The sequence below is a fragment of the Aotus nancymaae genome, unplaced genomic scaffold (genome assembly GCF_030222135.1).
Source record: "Aotus nancymaae isolate 86718 unplaced genomic scaffold, 86718_ANA_hifiasm-v0.15.2.pri h1tg000029l, whole genome shotgun sequence".
NCBI lineage: Eukaryota > Metazoa > Chordata > Mammalia > Primates > Aotidae > Aotus > Aotus nancymaae.
In genome coordinates, this window is record NW_026988442.1 from 21,830,580 (window position 1) to 21,848,036 (window position 17,457).

The following is a 17,457-nucleotide window of genomic DNA, read 5'->3' on the forward strand; positions in this document are numbered from 1 at the left end:
ATGATGACAGTTCCCTAGCATGGTCTTTGGCATATAAAGATATTCAACAAATGCTAGTTCTTTTTTATCCCCTTTCCTTACCCCAGCAACCTGCATGACTTTTTCCTTGCTTTAATTTCTACTTTTATATTTGATCTGCTTGCAGATCCAAGGGATCTGGTGATCCAGGGAACCAAGGTGACTACTTTTTCCTCTCAGTAGTTCCATCTTGCTCCACCCATATCCTGCTCATACGACCAAAAATAAAACCAGACAGTGGGGCAGATGCTCTTCCCCTATTCATGGTTTGACCTTCAGTTTCACATCATTAAAAGTTGTAGACGTTTGGATTCTCCAGGCTGGAAAGGCCCTCAGCGTCCCCCCAGTCATTTTCTCACCCTAGATAGGAGACCCCTTGCAGCACCCCCAGCCAGTGGATATCCAGCCCCTGATTGCCAAATTCTAGCAACCCAAACTCCACCTCTATGGGCAGCTCCTTACCAGGAGTGCAGTTCCCTATACAGGGGCATTCCTTATTGAGCTGAGGCTGAGCTGAACTCTGTCCCCTGAAGGCCTCACCCTTTGGATGCCCCTCCTCGGTCTGTCTGCTGTATCCCAACAAGGCCTGTATATGGACAGATGGATGACCATGAATCCTTCCAGCTTTATCCCAAGCAATCTCCTCCAAGCAGTGTCTCCTGGTTGCTGAGGTTCTATGTCTATTTCTTCACAGCTGAGCGAACTTTCTCCTGCATTCCACACTCACGTGCCCACACCTCTTCTCAGATTTCAAATCAGGACTCCAGAGTGGTCTCTCTCTCACCAGCTCACAATGGCCTCCTCTCACCCTGACCCCATTGTAGACCTTCAATTGCCAACCAGAAACATCTCCTTACTGAATGGCCAACCCATGGGGCTATTGCCCTGCTAGACTATAACCACAAGGACAGCAATCGTGTTGGCCTTGTTCACTACCAACTCCCACTAGCCTTACATAGATTTTGGAACAAGCAGGTATCCTGTAAAGACTGTTGAATTAATGTATTAAGAGATGATCACAAATCCTACAAATCCCACTCAAATCATTACTTCTTCCAGAAGGCTTTTCTGATCTCTGCCTGATAGGGCACGCCTTCCTTCTGTTTTGTATCCCAGTCATTTGCCTATCTTCTCTCATCACTCTTCATTATAATCCATGTACATAATATACATATTTGTATATCATATTTGTATTTCCTTTAGCACATAGTTCAGCACTTGCCACTGTGTTGTAGAAGCTTTAAACATGTTTATGGAATAAATAAATTGAGTGACACTTTCCATTCTTTTATTGTTTCACTGTCTGATATTTGAGCTTCCTTATGTCTAAAACTTGGCCCTTTTCATCAATTTCTGCACCAAATTTCTGTACTGAAGCAGGGTCCTACTTACTATTCTACAAGTTGGCTTTCTCCTGCTGGTAGTGCATGGCAATGATTCTCAGACTTGAGTGTGCATCAGAATCACCTTGTTAATTAGGCATTGTTGGTCTCCACCATCAGAGTTTCTGATTTGGTAAGTCTGGAATTAAGTGTAAAAACTTTGCATTTCCAAGTTCCTAGGAGATTCTGGGTTCTAGATTCGGAGAACTACTGATGGTAGTAATATGAAGAGAAGGGAACACACACTATTTATCTTCCATCTTTTCTTCATCAGTCACCTCAAACATTACATCCAGGCCAGGTGCAGTGGCTCATGCCTGTAATCCCAGCACTATAAGAGGCTGAGGAGGGTGGAGCACCTGAGGTCAGGAGTTTGAGACCAGCCTGGCCAACATGGCAAAACTCTGTCTCTAGTAAAATACAAAAATTAGCCAGGCATGGTGGCGGGCACCTGTAATCCTAGCTACTTGGGAGGCTGAGGCATGAGAATCACTTGAACCCGGGAGACGGAGGTTGCAATGAGCTGAGATCACGCCCTTGCACTCCGGCCTGGGGGACAGAGTGAGACTTTGTCTCAAAAGAAACCACATAAAACGTTATATCCACCCCCACTCCACCCCAAAACTATAGATGAGCATAAGACCATCTATCCTTTAATCCATGTTTCCCATTTTCCTAAAATTTTATCCTAAGGAAATAATAATAAGCAAAATATACATGCATTGTGTAGGTCACGCTGGAAACACAGCTTACTCTATGCCAGGGTTTCTCAGCATCAATACTGTTGGAATTTTGGGCCAGATAATTATTTGCTATGTGTATGTTGGGGAATTACCTAGTGCACTGCAGGAAACTTAGTAGCATTCTCCTTGATTTCCACCTTCTAGATGCCAATAGTTCCTCCTACTCCCAGGGGTGTCAATAAAAACATCTCTAGACATTGCAAAATATTTTTTTGGGGGATGGGCAGAATTGCTCCTACTACTGGCATAGTTAGGTAAATGCAATAGTTTAACATTTAGCAGATACTATCTTGTGCTTAGTATCTTTAAAATAGCTCTAATTTTCACAATACTACAAGGTAGTGATTATTTCTTTTGTTTTACGGTGAGGAATTCGAGGCTCAGAAGGGTTAATCCCAAACTCATAAAACAAGTAAAGGGAACAGGTGGGATTTGAGTCCAGTTCTTCGGCCTGCAGACAGCATGCTCTCCTCCTCTCCGGACTTGGCTGCATTTAATAGCAAACGATCAGTTAAAGCCTCGTAAATGTCTAACAACAGGGAACTGGTTCAGTAAATTATGGTGTATCCTCTGGATGGAATATTATGCAGCTATTAAACTGACAGACGGCCATTAAAAATGAAAACTATGTAACAATATGGAAAAATGCTAACTGGATTACATTAAGTTTAAAAAATACTAGAAAATAAAAATGTGTCTACATTTTGATTATAATGATGAGGAAGTATATCTATGTGCGGATGGCTCATGTGTTAGATTGAGGATATTAAGGATAATTTTTCCTTCTTCTTTGATATCCATTATTGTTATCAGAGTGTCTTCAAGATCCTACTTTCTAAGTAATAGCAGAGTAATGATAAGATTTAAGATGTTAGGTTTGCCATAGGCCCTTCTTCCACCTGAATTAGAATGAAAGCTACTCTAAACTCTGACTAGAGCAAGGAGTTGATATACCCTTACTTTCCTTCCAATTAGCACTGTTGCATGTATGTTTCTGAGCCCAGGCCCCTCTCCTTGCACTAACCAGCTTTTCCCAAGCACAGAAAGCTGGAAGCATACAAGAAAACAACTCTGAAGGCACTGGCGTGAATCACTCTGGGAGCCAGGGCTATCAGGATCATGAGGTCTTTGAGTAGCAGATGCATCTGTCTGTCACAGGGTACTGAGTGGTGTACCGGTCTCATGCATTATGCATCAAGAGTGGCCTGGCACCCTGGCCCGGCCGTGCGGGAGAAGTCTTGCAAAAGAAACATCTGATGAACTGATTGGAATGTCAAAATGTCATTAAGGATAAATTAATGGATGTGTTACTTTGGCTGTAAGAGGCAGTGCCAGCAAGACAACAGACAGCCGGTGGGCTGTTCTCCAGCCCAAGACAGACGGCGTTTGCAATGGAGATTCACGGTCTTTAGGCAACGTGAGGTGCTTTGCAGGGAGAAGAATAAACAGAAAAGCTCCAGCACTTAAGCATCATAAAATCACAAGCATGAGATAAATTAATTAGTGTACACTAGCAAGGCGGCTGGTCTGTCTGCGCTCCTGGGGAAAGCCAGAATGGATGGCACTGGGTTGGAGATGACGGGTCCCTACACCAGCCTCCTAAAGAAAAGCAATTGAATTTAATGTGCAATCATAAACTGCAGCTGATGGAAAGATGCGCCTGGTCGGTGTTTGTTTTTTCAGGGATACTATTTCTGTCTACTACTTCAAACTCTTTGTGTCTGTGGGTCAAGTATCTGAGAGGACTGGGGAGACCCTGGAACTAGTTCTACTTACAATGCCGTGTGGGGTATGAAGGGTGTTATAATCTCAACACGTAGAGCAACTCTCGGGGAAGCCTGACTCCCCCTGTGCCTTTCTAGACAGGGAGTCGTCCATTCTTCTGTGATAGGAGGCTCACCACTTCACAGTCAACCTGATCCAGCGTTAGGTAAGCACTGTCAGCGAGTTCTTCTTTAGACTTCCCTAGCATCGTCCTCCTTACAACTTAACAACAAAGGCAATAAGGAGAATAGCTAATGCTTACTGAGTGCTTGCTGGGTGCCAGGCACTGGGCTCTGGCCAAGTTACAATGTTACCATGTATTCTCTCCATTTTGCAGTGTAGGAAAATGAAGATAGAAGGTGTCAGGGACATGCTGAAGATCACACAGCTAGTATATGGGAGGGCCACGGTTCAAACCCCGGGCTGCCTGAGGCCAGGGTCTGACGTCTTAACTATCACACGGTTCTAAGTCCTGTAACTACCACTAATTGAATGGAGCCTGGCTTTTAGAGCAATATAGAATATGACAAGGTAAGACAGATGAGAACTCACATGTAGCACATACTGGGCATTGCTAAGCACTGGGCCCAGGCCCGGGCCCACTTAACGTATCATTCATGCAGTAGCCTTTTTTGAGTAAGGAAACTATTATTTCCACATCTAAGATATCTATTTCCTTATCTTTTAAAAAACTTATATATATATATACATTTTTTTAACATGCAAAAATCAGTTTCACTTCTATGCATTTATAACGAACAATTAGAATATGAATTTTCATAAACAGTACAACTTACAGTAGCACCCAAAAAAGAAACATCCAGATATAAATCCACCAAAATACACATGGGACCTACTTGCCAAAGACTACGAAATGGTGACAAAAGAAATCAAAGTTCCAGTCAAACAAAGAGACATACATGTTCCTAGGCTGGAAGACTCAGTATTGTTAAGAGGGTACTTCTCACCAAATTGATTATAGATTCAATGCAAATGCAGTCAAAACTCAGCAGGATATCAACAAGCTTGCAGATATCAACCAGCTAAAATGCCATTGTACATTTATTTCAAAGAAAGAACAGGGAGGCAGGTCGTGGTGGGTCACGCCTGTAATCCCAGCACTTTGGGAAGCTTGAGCCAGGAGTTCAAGACCAGCCTGGCAACATAGTGACACCCTCTCTACAAAAAATAAAATAATAAAAACAAAAAACATTAATAAAAAGAAAGAATGAGGAAAAAGCCTCTAAACCTCAAATGTCCAGAAAATATAACCTGAAACATTGTTATGTGAAATACCATCAACATTTAGGTGTATTTTAAAAATAAAGTTATTTCATGCATGTCTGCTATAGCTAAATTTGAATAAAATCCTCTCGAAGGTACAACTCTTTTTATAAGATATTATAAACAAAAACGTTAAGAGACAAAAATTTACTCAATGAAGTTAAAAGCAGGACTCAAGAGGCCAATTTAAAACACAACACGACCCCAACCCTATGATCCTATTTCTACAATGCAGATGATAAATTTCATACCAGTCGTGAAACAAGGAATGATCTTGTTCCTGTTTAGGGACAGTGAGTATATTTAAGGAAATGATACAGGTTTTTTTTTTTTGAAATGGAGTCTCGCTCTGTCTCCCAGGCTATGAGTGCAGTGGTATGATCTCGATTCACTGCAAACTCTGCTTCTCGGGTTCAAGCGATTCTCCTGCCTCAGCCTCCTGAGTAGCTGGGATTATAGGAGCATGCCACCACGCCCAACTAATTTTTGTATTTTTAGTAGAGACAGGGTTTCGCCATGTTGGCCAGGCTTGTCTTGAACTCCTGACCTCAGGTGATCCGCCGCCTCGGCTTCCCAAAGTGTTGGGATTACAGGCGTGAGCCAGTTGGTACAGTTTTTTATTTGGTTGGTGCATTATTCCATTCTCACACTGCTATAAAGATACTACCTGAGACTGTGTAACTTAAAAACAAAAGAGGTTTAATTTACTCACAGTTCCGCAGGCTGGAGAGGCCTCAGGAAGCTTACAATCATGACGGAAGGCAAAGGGGAAGCAAGGCGCATCTTTCGTGTTGGCAGGAGAGAGACAGCATGCAGGGAAAACTGCCACTTTATTTATTTTTAAGACAGCCTCTAGCTCTGTTGCCCAAGCTGTAGTGCAGTGGTGCGTTCTCAGCTCACTGCAACCCCCACCTCCCAGGTTCAAGTGATTCTCATTACTCAGCCTCCCAAGTAGCTGGAACCACAGGTGCAAGCCACCAGGCCCAGCTAATTTTTGTATTTTTAGTAGAGATGGGGTTTCACCATGTTGGCCGGGCTTTCTCAAACTCCTGATCTCAAGGAATCCACCCACTTTGGCCTCCCAAAATACTGGGCTTACAGATGTGAGCCACCATGGCTGGCCAAAACTGTGACTTTTAAAACCATAAGATCTCAGGTGAACTCCCTCACTAGCATGAGAATAGCCTGGGGGGAACTGCCTCCAAGATCCAATCTCCTCCCGCCAGCTCCCTCCTGGACACGTGGGAATTACAATTTGAGATGAGATTTGAATGGGTACACAGAGCCAAACCACATTAGTTGGTTTCTGTCTTTTCTATTGTAATTTAGAGCAAAGGGTAAGAAATGACGTCGAACCCTTTCACTGCATCTCTCCCCTGCACTCAGACGTGTAAAGTGCTTCTCTCTGGGGCAGGGGCTGCAGTACTCATCAGTTTTGCCGTCATGTAAAGTAAGCAGCCTCTTTCAGAATCCCTCCCACAGCCACCCCCCAATTCATGATGAGAACACAACACTAGTAATTAGCACCTCTTTGTTCCACAGGTTTCTTTCTTCATATGGTCTGTGCCTCTGCTCAGTGTGGTGAGACTTCATTTCCTTAAATTTAAAATGTTTTCTCATTGGAGTGACTCAACTTTTTCGTGTGATACCTGTGGTGTTATGAAATATATAACCTGGTTTTTGTCCACTGTGCCTGGTTTATAACTCTTGTGACAGTCTTTTGCTATGTTGGGTGTGTTAGGGCCCAGGGGAAGACCTCAGGAGACACACCCTCTCTCCTCCCTTCCTTTTACCTGCCCCAAGGCAGAACTCTCATCTTCCCCTGCCTTTCTGATTACGGATCTTAAGACTTTCCTCTGAGAGGGTCCCACCTCATATCTTGGGGGAGGAATGCTGATTTCAGGAAGCTTCCCTAGGAAATCAAGAGGGCTGGATTTGGAGAGAAAGCTTCCACGTAGCTGAATGCGTGGAGTTTCCTGGAGGGTGGTACCCCAGGGAGGACGTGGAAGCTCCACAGCTGTTCCCCCAAACCTCACCCTATGTGTCTTTTCATCAGTATTCCTTGTAATATGCTTTATAATAGACCAGTAAACATGTTTCCCCGAGTTCGATGAGCTGCTCTAGCAAATTAGCTGAACCCAAAGAAGGGGTTGTGGGAACCCCATCTTGAAGCCAGTTGGTCAGAAATTTCAGAGGCCCAGACTTGTGACTAGTGTCTTGGGGAATGGAGAGTAGTCATGGGGACTGACCCCCAATGTGTGGGATCTGACCCTATATCCTGGTAGGAACTGAATTGTCGGACACCCAGCGGGTGTCCTCTGCTTGATATGTGGGGAAAACATCCCATACATTTGGTCACGGAAATCCTCTTCCATGTTGATGGCTGTGACAGTGTGAGAGTAGAGAAAAAATACAGTTTGAGAGCATTTTTCTTGACACACTACCTATATGAAAGTACTTAGTAAACTGCAAAACAGGAGTAGACAGAGAAATAAAAAATATAAAATATGCTAATAACTACAATGTACTGAGCACCTACTATGCACCAGATAAAAAAACCCAGATGTTTTATATGCATTCAATTATCTTAGGCTGTTCTGGTAAATCCCCACAGCAGCCTTCCAGATTTGGTATTATTGTCCCCAGTTTACAGATGAGAGAACAGAGGCTCAGAGAATTTTAAGTTAGTAAGTGGTGAAGTCCAGGATTCAAACCCCAATCCAGTCCATGCTCTTTTCACTACAATGCTGTTTCCAGGTGTTGGGTATTGCTTTCATCATCATTCAGAGCTAAGGCAAAAGTACTGTTTAATCCCCTTAAGGAATGAAAGATGAGATTACAGAAGTACAATTTTTGAGCAAATTGCCCCTTGCCTACATGGCTGGAAAACACATCACAGTAATACAGTCAATGCGTATAGTTCAAATCAGCCATAGATCTGGAAAAACCTTAGATCCCACACTTTCATGGTAGTTCTGCTCTCTAAAGCAAAGATAAAAAGAAAGAATGATATAAAATCCCATACCAACCAGATATGAGCTTAGATTTTTCACCTAAAGTTCTCATCTGGTAGATTCCCAAATCAAAATTGGCAATGGGGAAGGAAGAATGAAATAAAGTCTAAAGACTTAGCTTTTCTCCATTTCTGAAAAAGCACATTGTTGCTAAGCTGTTTTCCCAAATAAGCCTTCTTTAGTCTCAAGGCTCAATTTGTTTTTACAACATTAACAAAACAATATTTACAGTCTTTACAAAAATCAAGTCTTCCAGTAAAAGCAGGGTTTTGACCACACTAATCTTTCTATTCTTCCACTTAAAAAATATGGGTGGTTGTAATATACCCACCAATTCCCACCCTTTTAGAATGTTCTGCACTGTGGTTCAAAGCCCTTAGAGTAAAAAAACTGCTACAGAAAGCAACTCAGCCAATGTTCTTTTATGCTGTTAAGAAAGAGATTTCATCAGCAGAAGCACTGAGTCCCTTGAGGCTTCACAGATAAAGAGAGGCTTCTCAACACACATATCTCAGGAGGTAATCATGATGGAGGGGACTTTACTCCTCATAATGTCTCCAAAACCATCATGAGTAGTGATTATTGCAAGAAACTAAATGCTATTCAAATATGTATGTGCTCGGGCATTTTTGCTTTTTATTAAGTGACCTCTGTACATTTATGAACAGTGTAAGGATTGTCTACCTCAATACCTAAAAAAGGAAATGGTGCCACCAAATAGCATCTTGTCTTCAATAGATTTTGCTTTCCAAACTCAGGTTCCAGCATCATAATCAAAACCATGTGTATCTGATAATACTATGGGACCAAATTCTAAACTAAGGTTCTGAGCTAAATGGCCAGGCTAAGGCTTCATGATGCTCTTTCAAATGCCTTTATTTGATAGCCCTGGATTCTCAAGCTTTTCCAGGTGGTTCTCAACTATGGCTTCAGATTAGAAAAACCTGGGGAACTTAAAAGTAACCAGGCACTACCCCAGACCAGTTAAGTCAGTTCTCCAATCTCTCTTTATAAACTGTGGCGTGTGGTCTCCTCTCTAGCTGAGTATCCTCCCTAAAATACACCAACTCCTCTAAGCTCTGTTCCCAGAAAGGCAACATTTCTAAAAATGACATCGTCTTCCTTTGTAGTTCTGGCCAAAATCATTAGTTATCTCTTTTCTTTCTTATTGATATCACTATGGAGGGATGCCAGGAGGAGGGTCATCTTACTCAACTGCTCAGAGGGGGAAATCTGTGAAGTTTAAAGACCACTATCTAAAATTCCCTACTTCATTCTATTTTCAAATTCTTCTATTTAACTCACATCTGGCAATTACATTGATTTCTCTCTCTCTCTCTTCCTCTGATATCAAACTACTGCTTTGTTGTAGCCAAGCTCTATAATTTCATAAAGGACAATAATTCCCCTGGCACATACACTGTCTTACTTAATTTCTTAAGATAATCCCATGAATTGAACATGATCATTTGCATTTTCTAGATGAGAAAACTGAAACTCAGTGGGTTTAGGATTCACAGCTACCAAGTAGTATAAATAGGATTCAAACTTTCTCCCTGCCCTTTTCTTTCTGTCCCTATCCCATTCCTTTCTTCTTTGCCTTTTTAATTTTGTTTCCTAGCATGCTATCAAATTAAGTTATGAAAAACGTGTGTGTGTGTGTGTGTGTCGTGTGTGTGTGTTTTTCAATGTTATGAGGCCAAAGAGTGGATGAATTTTTTTTTTTTTTTTTGAGATAGAGTCTCACTCTGTCACCCAGGCTCGAGTGCAGTGGTGCGATCCTGGCTTACTACAAATTCTGCCTCCCAGGTTCAAACAATTCCCCTGCCTCAGCCCCCCGAGTAGCTGGGATTACAGGTGTGCACCACCTCACCCAGCTAATTTTTGGTAGAGATGGGGTCTCACCATCTTGGCCAGGCTGGTCTTGAATTCCTAACCTCAAGTGACCCACCTGCCTCGGTCTCCCAAAGTGCTGGGATTACAGGTGTGAGGCACCAGCCGGGCAGAATGAGTCATTTCTTTAAGGAAACATCTCGCATCTATTTTATACCAGAAACTTTATTGGGCCGGTTAACCCATGGTATCTCTCCTCAAAGTAGAATCAGTGACTTCCTCCCCTTTGCTGTGTTTTCACTGCTCCTCTTTTCATGCACTTGTAACATTATTTTGTAACATTCTGTTAACATGCCCAAGTTCCTGTTAAGCTGTGAGCTCCTTGAGAGAATATTTCTTACTAAAGATTCAACAAATTTCTCTCCTTAGCACAATGGAATTGCTGAGTAAATGCTCATGAATGAAATAATATGTCACTTAAACATCAGAGCTATTGTAAAATGTAGGTGTTATGATTCCCATTTTACAGATGAGAAACTGAAGTTGGGATGGAATTAAGTGAGTTATCTAAAACTGTGGAGCCAGAAAGCTCAGGGCTTTTTCCTGCTTGCCACAGCCATCCATCTAATAATGTTTTCCGAAATACCTCCAAGCTTAACTAGACAACTAGGTAATAAGTGGGAAAGCACTTTGAAAGAGATAAAGCCCTAAAAACAAACAAAACGCAATCATTATCATCATCATCAACATTGTGGGGCTTAACTAATTTCCTTCCATTAAAAGCACTATTTTGAAACACTTACAGAGCCATTTTCCAGGCTGTGCATCTCGGGATCCCATCTTTGTCACAGCTCTAGCTGTAAGAGTCATTCCCATTTCGGGGATGCTTGCTGAATGTGGCGCTTTCAGAAATAAACCCAATCCTGCCTTGGAGACATATTGCTAAGGGGGCACTGTGGCTGGGCACTTCTGACCCTGGTTCTCTCCCTGGCTGGATCAGCTAAAGGGTATTGCTACAGTCTTCTCTGTGATACATCTTTAGTTCCCCCAAGCAGGGGCTAGGTATGAAGATCTCTGGGGGCCCTCAGGTCCCGCACAAGCACAGGTGAACAGCAAATGCCTATGAATGAATGATCGCCCAAGGAAAAATGTTTTAGAGTTTACGTATTATCAGTGGGCAACAAAGTAATAACTCCAATTAGTTGGTATGCAGCATTCATAGGCAATGAAGAGTGTATTTCAGGGGAGTGAACCCACTTGTCTCCAGAAAAGCCAATGGGAGTGTCCCAAGCTGGGTTCTCTGACAATCAATCAGACTCTGAGAGAGATTGACAAGCAGGAGATGTATTGGGGAAGCCTCACCTATAGATAAAAGGGAAGGGGACAGACAAAGGGAAGGAAAGGGAAGGTAAAAAGAAAGAGAAAGAGTGGGCAGAGGAAAGGGTGAATGGTGATGCAGTGGCAGCTGTGGCTAAAGCCAACCTCATAGGAAGCCTTGAAGCTGAAGTGGCTTTTACATCCCCGTGTTGACCCATGAGTAGATGACTCTGGGTGAGGCGGCTCCAGAGGGCAAGTTCTGAAGCGGGCTGTTAGTGTCACAAACAAGTGAGTTCCCTCCCCTGAAATGCACTCTTCATTGCTTATGAATGCTTTGCATACCAACTAATTGGGGTCATGACTTGGTTGCCCGTGGATAATGCATAAACTCTAAAAAGTTTTTCCTTGGGCGACCATCCTTTCATGGGCATCTGCCAGTATCAATTGAAGCAAATGAAGAAGAAAGTCCCTCATTCTTTTCTTTTTTTTAAATTGAGATGGAGTTTTGCTCTTGTTGCCCAAGCTGGAGTGCAATGGCATGATTTCAGCTTACTGCAACCTCTGCCTCCCTGGTTCAAGTGATTCTCCTGCCTCAGCCACCAGAGTAGCTGGGATTACAGGCATGCGCCACAACACCTGGCTATTTTTTTTTTTTTTTGTATTTTTAGTAGAAACGGGTTTTCACCATGTTAGCCAGGCTGGTCTGGAACTCCTGACCACAGGTGATCTGCCCGCCTGGGTCTCCCAAAGTGCTGGGATTATAGACGTGAGCCACCATGCCCGGCGCCCTCATTCTTGAAGGGGGATCTGAGTAGCATATCAGTGTCCTCCATAGGAATTTTCTTTCTAACCACACTTCAGTAAGGTACTCCTCTCTGTCAGCAGAGAATTCCCACACTCTCATTAGCCTTCTTTATAAAGTTGAAATATATTTATGAAGTAGAAGCATTAAGAGTCACAGACAGTCCTTTCTAAGCCTCAAGACATCACTAATACATGGTTGGTATTATTAGGTTGGTGCTAAAGTAATTGAGGTTTTATGTTCTCACTCATAAGTAGGATTTGAACAATGAGAACACATGGACACAGGGGGAGGAACATCACACACCGGGGCCTGTTGGGGGGTAGGGGGTTAGGGGAGGGATAGCATTAGGAGAAAAACCTAACATAAATGATGGGTTGATGAGTGAAGCAAACCACCATGGCACATGTATGTAGCAAACCTGCACATTCCGCACATGTGCCCCAGAACTTAAAGTGTAATAATAATAATAAAGAAGTTATTATTTAAGTAATTGCAGTTTTTGCCATTAAAGGTACATTTTACCTTTTTTTTAATAGTAATTAGCACAATTACATTTGCACCAACATAATAAAACTTAAACTTAGGTATAAACTTATAACTGAAGTATAAACATCTTTTGCCACCGTTGGAGGGAAAACACTCATTTGTATTTTCCCTGATTAAAGTGACAGAGCCTCTGACATATAGATTTGCTCTGTTTGGTACGCATGATTGATGTGTTTAGATTCCAATTCAATAGAGTAAACAATGAAGCATCCGTTCAGTTGCAATCCCCATCCAAATCTATCAGTACACATGGTCTAGCCCAGCACATTTATACCTATTAATATCTCATTGTGAACACATGAACACAGGGAAGGGTATCTCACACCGGGGCCTGTCAAGGGGTGGGGGGCTAGGGGAGGGACAGCATTAGGAGAAATACCTAATGTAGATGACGGGTTGATGAGGTGCAGCAAACCACCATGGCACATGTATACCTGTGTAATCAACCTGCATGTTCTGCACATGTACCCCAGAATTTAAAGTATAATAAAAAATAAATTTTTTTTTTTTTGAGACAGAATCTCACTCTGTCGCCAGGTGCCAGGCTGGAGTGCAGTGGCACAATCTCAGCTCACTGCAACCTCTGTCTCCCGGGTTCAAGCAATTCTCCTGCCACAGCCTTCCAAGTAGCTGGGACTACAGGTGCACGCCACCACGCCCAGCTAATTTTTATATTTTTAGTAGAGACAGGTTTTCACCATGTTGGCCAGGATGGTCTCCATCTCTTGACCTCGTGATCTGCCCACCTTGGCCTCCCAAAGTGCTGGGATTACAGGCTTGAGCCACCGCGCCCGGCCAAAAAATAATGTTTAAAAAATATCCCATTGTAATAGCAGTCATTAATTTTACACATTTATAATTGTGTTATGCAAGTACAAATGCAACAATTCTAAACCTAAAACCCATGTAAGACTACGAAATAGGTGATCTGAAAGTTCTATCATCACCATAGGCCAAAGTAAGTGAAAATGGGTATCAACTAACTTCTAGAGAATCGAATAATATAACTCAATGGGAGGCAGAACAAAATTGGAAGGATATCACCTCCACACATACATCCACTCATGTAGGTTCATTCATCCAGTCAACACAATCTTATGATGCTTGATTTGTCCTGGACACTGATCTAGTCATTGGGAAATGAATGAGTGAATAATACATAGTTCTCTCTACATGGAGACCGACATGCAAAGATGCCAAAGGCAGGATAACCTGGGAAGGGATCGTGAATTAGTAAGTCAATGGGTGAAGGAATGAAAGATGAATACAACAAAAAAGATATGAGCCCAGCACTATGGATATGGTCTGTGGAAATTGGAGGGGGCCTCCGAAGTAGAGAACAATGATACTCCCTTTGTAAAGATACCAGAATTTTCTGGGCACACAAGGGGGATAGGAAGAATTCCAGGAAGAATGCACTGCAGGGATAAACGTCGTGAAAGGGACATTTAAATCAGAGTGATGCCAGCATGTCATTACAGTTGTTATCAAAGTCAGCATGGAAAATAAGAATCTGAGATACTCGTTAAAATGCAGATTCCCAGGCCGTGCTTTTAAAGAGACTGAGCAGATCTGGGTGTGAGGCTTGGGAATCAGAATTCCCACCAAGGTTCTCACCTTGGCTGAACAGCAACACTGCTAATAATCACCTTCATCTGGACTGCATGGTAGTGTCTTAGATTTTCACCTATCAACATGTTTGCTGTCGGTAATTTGATATTTGCTGGCAATTGATATTTAGCATCTTTAAATGGTTTTCTTCTATTCCTATTCTTTCTTCATTTTTATTCAAAGTGGCTGATGAATTACATTAAATAACTTTTGAGTATCTCTTGATGGAATCATTTGAAAATGCCTGTTTAAATATATTGAGGCAATGATACCTGCTTCACAGCAGCTGATGATCTGAAGAGGCATATGCATCTGAACAAAGGAGCAGTCTCTTATTTTGGTGACGCCCTACTATGTGCTAGGCATTTTACATTACATCCATTGAATCTTTGTGAGACTTCTGTAAGGTTCGTATTTTTTATCTCTGTTTTACATACTAGGCAACTGAGATTCAGAAAAAGTTGAGTGGCTTGTCCAGGTCACACGGATGCAAAAACAGAAGCAAAAATTGCCTGAAAGCCACAGAAGCAAGGAAGGTACAAAGTCTAGAGTCACCTAAAAATTGATGTCTTCTTTTTTCTTTTTTTTTTTTTTTTTTTTGAGACGGAGTTTCGCTCTTGTTACCCAGGCTGGAGTGCAATGGTGCGATCTCGGCTCACCGCAACCTCCGCCTCCTGGGTTCAGGCAATTCTCCTGCCTCAGCCTCCTGAGTAGCTGGGATTACAGGCACGCGCCACCATGCCCAGCTAATTTTTTGTATTTTTAGTAGAGACGGGGTTTCACCATGTTGACCAGGATGGTCTTGATCTCTTGACCTCGTGATCCACCCACCTCGGCCTCCCAAAGTGCTGGGATTACAAGCGTGAGCCACTGCACCCGGCCCCTTCTTTTTTCCTTTTTAAGAGCAGAGTACCTCCCTCTTGACTTTAGCTGTATGTCTTTTAAATTCATTTTGTTCCTGCGCTCATTACCACAGGCACTTACTGGGGCTCACTGTATATGTTAGGAGCTCCATGGAGAATAACCTAATGAGCAAGCAACATCCTTAAGACACATTTGCTCCTGCTAACAATATAAAGCAGCTGCAGTTCAGAGAAAGGTGCCATTCCCACAGGTGGAGAGAATCAGGGGAGACTTCTTGTAGAAGGTAGTGTTTGATCTGGACTTTGAAGAATGATGTAGGATTTGAATATACTGAGATGGAGGACATTGGAAGGATATGGGAAGAGCCCAGGAGTCCCATGGAGTATCTGCAGACAGAAGCCAGCCCAGGTCATGATTTTCTCCCTCACAGACACCTGCACAACGCATTTGTCCAAAACTAAGTGAAGTAGCTATGTGATCTCTCTCAGCCAGAACGACTGGTAAACATCTTCGTGCTTTCTTAAGAGCAACTACGCTAAAATGCCTCTGTTCAAAACAATTACTGCGCATCACACATCTTGAGGTAAATTAACCTGTGGACATATGCCAACTCTTAATATCCTTTAAAATGGCAAACACTGAAGAATTGAAGTGGTTGAGGGCTGCTTTACTACAGAAAGGCAAAATTCCAGAGAGAGTGTCTATGTAGAGTGGCCAGCACACAGTAGGTATTTTACAAATGGCAGCTGTAATTCCTCACATTCTGAGCTGAGAAAAAAGACTCAAAAAGTTTAGAAAATTTGCCCAAGGCACTATAACCAGTGCATGACAGAGGCAGGACATGAGCCCAGAGCTGCATCACTCCTGAAGCTCATTCTCTTTCCACCATAGCAATGACTCACTATATTGTTTCGTACCTCCATGCCTTTGCAGATGCAGTTTACTCTAATCCGAATTTTAATTTTTTCAGTAATGGGTAAAGCTATCTCTAAATGCACTAATAACTATCCCTTGCCACATAAAAAATTTGCCACTCCACATATACACCATGAAAAACTATGCAGCCATAAAAAACGATGAGTTCATTGTCCTTTGTAGGGACATGGATGAATCTAGAAACCATCATTCTCAGCAAACTGACGCAAGAACAGAAACTCAAACACCGCATGTTCTCATTCATAGGCAGGTGTTGAACAATGAGAACACATGGACACAGGGAGGAGAGCATCACACACTTGGGTCTGTTGGGGGTGTCTAAGGAGGGCAGCAGGGGGTGGGGAGGTTGGGGAGGGATAACATGGGAAGAAATGCCAGATATAGGTGACGGGGGGATGGAGGCAGCAAACCACCTTGCCATGTAAGTACCTATGCAATAACCCTGCATGATCTGCACATGTACCCCAGAACCTAAAGTACAATAAAAAAATTGCATATAAAAAAAATTTGCCATTCAACGAAGTGCTTCTATACCACAGTATGTAGAGGTGTCTCTCAACTGACGTTTCCAATAGGTGAGTTTATGCTAGTCTCTCAGATAGGCTTGCATACTGTGAGGGTGAACCTCTGGGTTCTAGTCATTTCTTCATCCACACTATCTAAAACATAATGTGCATGTTGAAAGCATGTTTGTGGGACGAATGAATAAACACATGAAATAAGTGATCTGGTACTTCCAGTATTGGTGATGGGGGTCCATTTGTTCCCATATAACATGAGGGTGGTAGTACCTGCCCTAAAGACCTATGGACCCAACACTGAGCAGAGGGGATGGGGCAGCCTTTTGCTGGCTCCGTCTTTATCTGTGAAGTCTTCAGCAGGTAATGCTGTTAGGGACAACCTCTCTCATAAAGCTGAGTTTGCCAGAGGTGAGGGAAGACATGGAGTGCTAGGCAATGCACATTATCAGAAGCCAGGCATTCCCTGTTTTAATCCTACTCTTTTGCTAGCTGGATGTGCAATGAATTCACATCCTTCAATCTCTTTATAATGTCCCTACGACCTCTCTGGACCTCAATTTCCAAAAATAAAACTGCATATTACAAATGTGGGACTAGTTCAGAGATTTTCTAACTTTTTATCACCAAAGATCTATTGTACAGTTGTTCTCCCTTACTCCTATGTTTTGAGAATCTGTTTTATTATTATTATTATTAATATTATTATTTTGAGATGGAGTTTTGCTCTTGTTGCCCAAGCTGGAGTGCAATGGTGCAATCTTGGCTGACTGCAACCTCCGCCTCCTGGGTTCAAGCAATTCTCCTGCCTTAACCTCCTGA

At 42.5% G+C, this 17,457-nt stretch overlaps 1 protein-coding gene across 12 annotated transcripts in view; it reads right to left on the reverse strand.

The window, feature by feature from the left end:
* PTPRT (protein tyrosine phosphatase receptor type T) overlaps positions 1–17,457 on the reverse strand; it is an 832,297-nt gene that overhangs the window by 136,202 nt on the left and 678,638 nt on the right. The gene's annotated exons all lie outside the window — the stretch shown is intronic.